This window comes from Aedes aegypti, chromosome 3 (genome assembly GCF_002204515.2).
Source record: "Aedes aegypti strain LVP_AGWG chromosome 3, AaegL5.0 Primary Assembly, whole genome shotgun sequence".
Lineage (NCBI taxonomy): Eukaryota > Metazoa > Arthropoda > Insecta > Diptera > Culicidae > Aedes > Aedes aegypti.
The window spans coordinates 319,480,071-319,489,094 of NC_035109.1; the positions used below are offsets into that span (position 1 = coordinate 319,480,071).

General features: G+C 35.6%; 1 protein-coding gene across 8 annotated transcripts in view; it reads right to left on the minus strand.

The window, feature by feature from the left end:
• Positions 1–5,654, minus strand: part of LOC5572399 — a 151,134-nt gene extending 145,480 nt beyond the window's left edge. For 3 of the 8 annotated variants that reach the window (XM_021850541.1, XM_021850545.1, XM_021850544.1), the window contains exon 1: positions 5,530–5,653. The gene's annotated coding sequence lies outside the window, so the exon portion shown is untranslated. The other 5 variants (XM_021850546.1, XM_021850547.1, XM_021850540.1 and 2 more) reach the window with 4 other exon arrangements.
• Positions 5,655–9,024: the final 3,370 nt, after the last annotated feature.

The following is a 9,024-nucleotide window of genomic DNA, read 5'->3' on the forward strand; positions in this document are numbered from 1 at the left end:
AGTAACCGAGCAACAAAATGAAGAAAAACTGGTGCTGGAAAACTGCTTTTCACGCTCTCCCAAATCTCCGGCGATGATCTCCGCGATCCGCTCCGTACTCTCAATCAAGCAGTAGTGGGTGGCGACCACGCGTGAGGACTAACATTTCAAAAGATCGTATTCGTTTGAATTAGTTTGATTTGATTCACTACTAATAGTTATCTTAGGGATCAAGAATCCATCATTGCATCATCAAGAATTGAAAAATAGTTTTATTTTGTTTAAAACCGAAGATATGGTCATCAAAATGTTTTACTGTTTGACACAGTCACCGCCAGAAAAAGTGCCCATTTCTGGTTAAACATTCGTAAAGGGCCCAAAAGGTCTTGAGCCTTTTTCAGAAACGTTGCTGTTGAGCCCTTTTTTTCCTAATAGTGGTATTGGTGAACGTGATCGAGTTGAATTGGGTTCAAAAGCGGCCTGCATAGCCAATGTTTATCAATGTTGATGTGCTCTTTTGAAATGTTTGTCCAGATTTGTTTGTAATCAGACAAATGGATCATTGAAGGTCACAAATTTGGCGCTCACCGCAACACAACAGCGACGCCACCGTATATGGGATTTAACATAGATTCATTGCATTTGTTTACATCGGTGCATACACGGGGCTGTCATTTCCAAAAAAAGAACTGTCAAAGTGATTCAAGATCAGCTGATTTAAAACGTCTCGCGAAAAGGCCTATTGTGATAGCATTGCTGTTCTGTCAAACACACAAGACTACGGTGGCGCTATCTGTGCATTTCGTAACGGCCGTTTTGGTAATTTTAATGATCCATTGGTGAAAATCGAATGTTATAATTTTGTTAAAATGTGTGTATTTCATATTTAACATATGATTTCTTTAATACGCATCAAAAATGTTCTTATTTTCAAATAGAATTTTGGCTTCTATAGGCCTTCCTTAGCCGAGTGGTAAGAGTCCGCGGCTACAAAGCAAAGCCATGCTGAAGGTATCTGGGTTCGATTCCCGGTCGGTCCAGGATCTTTTCGTAATGGAAATTCCCTTGACCTTCCAAGGCATAGAGTATCATCGTACCTGCCAAACGATATACGAATGCGAAAATGGCAACTTTGGCAAAGAAAGCTCTCAGTTAATAACTGTGGAAGTGCTCATGAGAAGCAGGCTCTGTCCCAGTGAGGACGTAATGCCAAGAAGAAGAAGAACACAGCTAAAAATATGTTGTTAATTTAAGTTTATTTTCATGCACATATTTGGAGCATCAAAATAAACTGAAATTTCAACGACGAATCGCTTATTTATCAATCGAATGCACTTTAAATTTACACGATCATGTAACATTCAAGCATCTCTAGTTGAAAATTAAACGTGATGCTGTAACAATAGATGAATTTGATTTACTTTTACTATACTCTTCTGTTTACGCTACATTGAAATTTAAATATTTTTATCTGTGAAGAGTATCATGCACTACCTGGTGTCAGAGTTCCGTATTTAAACGACCACCGCATGTCAGTCCTTGAGCTATTAAGTAACAATTCCCATGACACCAACCTTACAAATTCTTGATTCTATGTTCCAAAGGTTACTTTATCACCACCTAACGTGCTTATATCTAGTGCAAGTTAGAAAAAGCAACCGTACCGACCACGTTCTCAACTAAAAGAGTGATCCTAAACTTCTATAGAAAGATCGTACTGAGTACTGAATCTTCGCCGAAGACAGTACTGTGCTATATCTTATCATATAAACCCTGGGCCTTCTATAACGCCCCCAATCATGTATCTTATAGGAGACCTGCCTATATTTAGCTTATTCGTTCAGTTTTATCAGTTGCCAGCGTAAAAAATGATTGTGTTTCGCTTTCCCGAACGCAATGTGTACTTTAACTTTACTCAAAATTCGACTTAAATAACGTGCAGAAAATTTGATATATCGAGTTTTATCAATTTTACTTGAGAAGTGTTACGAAGTGTTGAACCTTTCATGAAAAAACTGTGATCCACGTTATGGAGTACTCCTGTGTTGCTGAGCATTCTATTTTTATATTCTGCTCAAATTTGGTAATTTTGATCTTTTCCTAATTCTTCTTATACAGTGTTCCCAGCCTCATGAATCTTTGTTCTTCGACCGACTGTATGACATGCAACCGTTCCTTCAAGTTCGGTTATCGTTATCTTTGAAATTTATTGGTGTCTGCATATGACATCATCATATAATAAGCAGTGTTGTCATCTACTATAAGAATATGGAAACTTAAATGATCAGTATTTCCATATCTAGACGTTGCACCTTTCAAAAACATAATTATAACGCAAATTATTTTTTATTTACGGCCGATTCTATTTACGGTTGGAGTGACCCTGAAAGAATTTTAAGTACCGTGAAACGGGGTATAGTACGAGTCCCATAACATATTAAATGAAATAACGAAGTTTCTGTTAATGAGTTAAGCAAAATGAATGCAAAAGTAAAGAGTATTAGTATGACACGACACTTAATGTCAAAGCTATTTTCGTTGGAATCAAGTGCATTTGAGGATTTATATGCAAATATCAAAAAATTATAAGATTTTATCATTTTTGCAACGCTTACAAACAATCTGTTCTACGATCACTATTTGATGAAGTTATAATGAGTTCGTCACTTATGCTTGACAGCCTAGTTTTAGTAGAACATGAATTCTCAAATCTCTTAGCGAGAACCATTTCAACAAACTGTGACCATTTTTATATAACGATAACGCCTAGAGGTATGCAATGCCCTATAAATGTTCGTAATTCATTCAATTTTGTTTGATTTATGCTCCATTATCAAAGTTACCCCAAAACAGAAAACCGACTTTCGATTATATCAATAATTGTATATCCATTCAACATAAATCTTTCGGAAATCTATCAACTGCAATCGACAGCTAGGATGTCAGTACTTGTTTTAAAAATAAAAATAAAAAATCTTTGAAACAGCAGGCATAAATATTCAAGTTTTCTTCGAAAAAACTATCAAAGTTACCCCGTTTTACGGTACCAGGTGAAATCGCTCAAAAGAATTTGGGTTTGAATGTTTTTTTGAAGCGTTCATTCCTTGATATTAGAGATATATAAGTAACAAAGATACCCTATTAGTTCCACTGTACACTGGATTTAATAACAGTTTAAGAGTTATAGTAAATTTTACAATACATCCGAAATATGGCACATGTGTTGTCAACCACAGGTATCTTTTTCAAGAGGATGCACATATTAGTAGTTATTGTTGAGTTCTCAATCACAAAACCTCAAATAATGTGATCCAAGCGGAAATAGTACTTTGCGCAACAAGCTGCAGAATGATTATTTGCACAATACAAGTCGTACATTACGAGTGCTGTAAAAACCGTGTTCTCCAACGAGTTGCGTGCAACATTTTTTTTTTTAATTTCGTGAACGAACGAAACGTTGGCAATTTCGACATGCGTCCACCATTGTTTCGCAATTTCTTAAAATGGTTGTGTAATGATTCACTACACAACTTAAAAGCTGCGTAATGAGCCATTACGTAACTGAAATTGTGAAAAATATAGGTTGCTTTTTTATAAATTTAGCAATCTATACAACAACAAAAAAACAAGCAAACACAAATTTGTATTTATTTATCAGCTAAAACTAAAAGTATATTATATTTAAATAAAATTGAAAACTATTTCTTAGCACAATTCCTTACAATTATTCAGTATAAATATGTTCGACATGGTAACAAACATAAAGTGGCTTCGGTTCAAAGCAGACCAAATATTAATCTCAATCTTACGTAACTATTTCATTTCAAGGTAACGAAGCTGCAGTTTACTTTGCGATGACTATTCTGTTTTGACGTTCGATCAATGGAGTTCACATCTACATACAGCTAATAATGACTCTATTACTGTTCGGAATATCGTCACTATTTATGGTCCTAACAGTTGGTTTTGTTTAGATTATTCTTCATGAAAAACGGATTTTACCAGTTTTTTTCACAGTTTTCCCAGTATAACCGGTTATAATACATTTACACATATAATATCACAACTGACTAAATATTGATCAATGATTCCCCTAAACTCTCAAAAATCACTTCAAAACGGCTCAAAAAGTCTTGAATAACTGAAACAGCATGTTTTTACTTTGGCCAAACAGAAGTAAACTATTGCTCACGGTGTACAATATTATGAAGGTGATATACTCCGAAAACTAATAGCTACTTGGCGACGTCATTCCTATCTACCTCAAACAAATTTGTAAAAAAAAAATGATCCGGAGGGTACATGCTACGATAGGAATGACGTCATATGTTTACAATCAAATTTGATGTTTACACTAGTGAAGAGCCTGCCTTGTTAATTGTTATGCCATGAATATTGCAAAATAAAAAAAAATGACAGGTAAGCACTTAATTTTGACACATCAATTTAGAATACATTTATTTCGAATTTGTAAAAACCAGGGTGGGTGTACGGCTGTCAACTACAAACAAAGCTCGCCTAACAATCATCTCTCGGGCGGGCCGTCCCAAACAGCATCATCTCTCATGCGGGCCGACCCAAACAGCATAGGTCGAAACGCGGGCCATGCCAGACAGCAAATGCTGATGCATTTCAACACTCAAACAGCGGGATGCCTAGCAGCGTTGTGAGCTAAACGAATACACCCACAAAACATGAACGGTAGGCGAACCTCGTTGCGTATACCCCCCCTGGTAAAAACCTAAGTACGATTAAGATGAAAATAAGAACTTTTTTGGTTTGTATCACAAAAGTCATATGATAAATATAAAAACACACATATTAACAAAAGAATTTCCTTTTTGACACATGATTTTCACCAATTGGCATAATTACATGCAAGTGGGCGCTATATTCTGGTGATGGCTGCAAATTATCATGAAGAATACTCTGATTTTAGGCGAAAAAAGTATTAGGAAAACAATGATTGTTATTTTCCTTCTATTGCTAATTGCACCTCTCAAAAGTGTGTACGCTCCTTCAAAGCGTGATAGAAGCTCAGGATTACGTCGAATACTGATGGCGTTTTTCTACACTCTACAATTTGTGTGATAGTCCAATCAGGGGTGAAGTGCGCTATAACGTTCAAAAATCCGCCATCGTAATCATCATCATCATCATCAAGAAACTTCAAAAATTTGTCTGTACAAAACTGAAATTTATTCGATAAAAATATGATCACTATGTTTCGGTTGCAGAATGGAATACAGTGAACATATTTTCATGTAAATTTTCTTGATTTTGAATGAAAAAACTGCTTTCCTAATTTCTAAAATGATTGATGGATCCTGTGTCCTTAATGATGAAAATCAAGCCAATTTCAAACTGATAATTCAAACTTTGAAGGGTAGCTTCAAACTGGAGTTCAGGGCATCATCACTCAACGCAAACAACACGATATTTTGAAATGTTAGCTTAAACCACAACGGCGGTCAGGGAAAGCGACTAACCGCTTCCTATCGATTCACCCACGTTTTCCACCGGAAGATTTCCACCACAGATTCAACGTACATTTTAACCGACCTAACTTGTTTTTCCTTTTGCCGAACAGTTACACTGTAGTGTGGTGTAGCAACAACCAACAACGATTCACCGTCTCCACCGTGTGAGTGTTGAACGCGAACTGGCAAGCGGCAGTGCCGATAATCCACTTCGGGTCCACAGCTGCTGGAGTGTAAGTCCGCTGCCGCCGCCAAAACAAGCTGACGAGCCTACGGGACGGGACATTAGGGTGATTCAAAATTCGAATAAGTTTTAAAATCCGATTTCCCATATCTTACTTATTATTCTTACGATTATTTCTGTAATGATTTGAATGTGAAATGTGACCCAAAGACTATATATGTTGGCATGGCAATTACTATGTAGAAAAAATTAAACATGTTCCAAACACACAAGTATTGTAATATAAGTACAAACTTATCATCTCATAGTAAAAAACCATTCTTCAAGACATAAGGGGCCGTCCATAAATGACGTAGCATTTTTCACTGATTTTTTACGCCCCCCTCCCCCTCGTAGCATTTCGTCACAAACGCTGGTACCCCCCTTTGGAAAATACGTAGCATATCAAGAACCCCCCCTCAATATTTTTTTCTACTCGATTTCCTTAGTGACTGGGTTGAAACAAAAAATTGGAATGCAGAAGTTCAATACAATGTTTGATATTAATTACTATCTGAAATGAAATGATAATCTAATCTTACAGTTCGATATACAAAAGCGCTCTAAAGTAATTTGGAAATCAGTTTTGAATAAACATTTTCTTGTTTAAGTAACATCATTTTGGTTTCCAGTTACATATAAGCTAAATTATGTTACTTTTTCTGTTGACAAGTTTACTATAGAAAATGTGAAAAAAAAAGTTTGATTAGATTGATATAGCTGGATACTGTCGAGTTACGGTGCAATATATTCAACAGAAATTTCATTATATTAGATGATTGTTTTTAATTATTCTTTGTTATGAAAAAGATTGCAATGAAAATGATCGACAAAATAAATTAATTTAAAATGAATGATCGTCATATCCAAGTTCAAATCCATTTGCTAGATAAATAAAAGATTACACTTGAAATTTTTAAAATGTTTAGAAAATTTTAGAAATTATTATACAAATTATTCATCTCTATTAATATTTCAGTCAACTTCTTTATCGTTTCCATACTGAAGTAATCTAACACAACCTAAATTAAAACAGTTAAATAAAAAAATTCATCAAATTACCGAGTTATTAAGAAAATTGAATGATAGGGCAATTTCGATAACATTCGAATCTGTTGTCCTCATTATTGTTCTGGCTATTCCATCAAGAGCATTGATAAATCAAAACAAATCGATGAGAGATCTCCTGCAACATTAAATGCATAAATTCACGGAATAAGTATCTTGTTTTAATGTAATATTTTCCTAAAAGAGCATATTTTATTTCCTTGAAGAAATAAAGCCCCAACAGAAAATATAAATAAAACTAAAACGGCTGACTGTATGTCTTGTTAACAAATGGAAAAACAATGTACTCCAAGTAGTTAAAGCAATGATTTTTAATTAATTTATTGAACTTTTATTTTGTTTATTTATAAATTTATTAATTCAGACATGAATATAATATAATATCCACATAATTATTTAAAGCTTCAAAACATCTGTTTGATTGCATTTATCAAGAAAATCTAAAATTTCATAGATATTTTTTCAATCTTGTCATATGAATGTTTGTAGCTGAATCATCATTTTATAACCCAAGTTTATAAGTCAAACAAATGAAGTTTAATAAAAAAAAATGTATGTCATTTTTTTCAGCGCCTCTCTTTTTACCGACATGAATTAAAATGCTACGTCCACTAGCTAGGACCCCTCCCTCCCCCTCGTCACACTTCGGCACAAATTCATGAAGGCCCCCCTCCCCCTAAAATGCTACGTCGTTTATGGACGACCCCTAATCAAGTAGGTTCCTAAAGAAACAAATCGTTTTTGAACTAGTTTTGGTTGAGTTTTTTGCAAAAGTAATGCAGGGCTATAATCCCATATGGAGCTAAACAGTACCAAACACATTCATGAGTATCTCTTCTCCCATACGTTGGATTGAATTGCTCTCTTTAGCAACTTCCATTATTATGGTTTGAAAAATGAGTTTTCACTATGAGCTGAAAAATGTGTTCTCATTTTCAGTACTAACGTGTTTGGAACATATTTCAAAATTTATCTATAGTCCTTCTTCTTCTTGTCATTGCGTCCTCACTGGGACAGAGCCTGCTTCTCAGCTCAGTGTTCTTATGAGCACTTCCACAGTTATTAACTGAGAGCTTTCTTTGCCAGAGCTACCATTTTCGAATTCGTATATCGTGTTCACAGAATTTTCACAGAATACTATTTTTATCACTATATTTAAGCATGGTAAGAGAGATAAGGGTGATTGAATTTTCATACCTCTTTGAGCTTTGAATCGCCCTATCGGGGTATAACGCTCAGTCAGCTGAGCGGAGCCGAGTTAACGTAAAACGTACGGCTAATGGCTCCGCGAGTTGTATTTGTGATGGGCAGTGAGGCGCGGGTGAGTGACTAGGGGCTACCCACAATACACGTGCGATCGGTGCTGTTGCTGTTAGTAGGGTAGTCTGCGGAACGTGCATAAGCTAGCATAAGCTGCAAAACGGTTGCTTGTAAACATTTGTAATCCGATCTTGTGTCACTACATATATGTAAGGCTTATCACAAATTATAAAATATTTCAAATTACAGAGCGGAATAAGTGATGTCCTAAACACAAAAACATCGCTATTTACCTAATTTGGGGTCGCTGAATCTATTGCCGTTTTCAAAACTGTAATAGCATGTCTGATTTGGGATATTGTCTTTTGAAAATGCATTACAGTCAACTTTCCATAACTTGATATTGATGGGACCATCGAGCTAGGTAGATATCAGAACATCAGTGCAAATGCGCTTAAATCTTTCGTTGATTTCACTTCAACTTTTTTAAATAATCTGGCATGAATAAACATATTGCATAAACTCTAAACTACGTTTCTCCAAGCAAAAGTTTTATACAGTGGGATTCCGTTTTTGGCATGCTCCGATTTTGGCATGCTCCATTCTTGGCACCCCCCGATTTTTGCAACATTTTTGAATACCATTAAAATTTGTAATTTTTTTTAAATATTATCGTCTCTGTTGCTTTATTTATCCGAATGGCAGGTCAACTACGCACCGATTACATTCCAGAGCTTCATTTTCGTCGATATTCCCCCAAACCTCATTAACTACTAAGGGCTCACGTACGCGCTTTACTACTTCAGGATGGTCATTGGTCATGCATTCGCAACGTTTCATGAGGCCATTCTTCTCCACCAGAATTCAACTAGAGACCAATCTCGTAGGCATTCATACTGAGTGACCAGCCCACTTGAGTCTGCCAGTAGGTGATACATTAAAAAATACTTCTGTCCAGATTTCGAACAGCTTGTTTGAATAAAGCACAAGCACACAAGGGTAACAAAAAGTCTA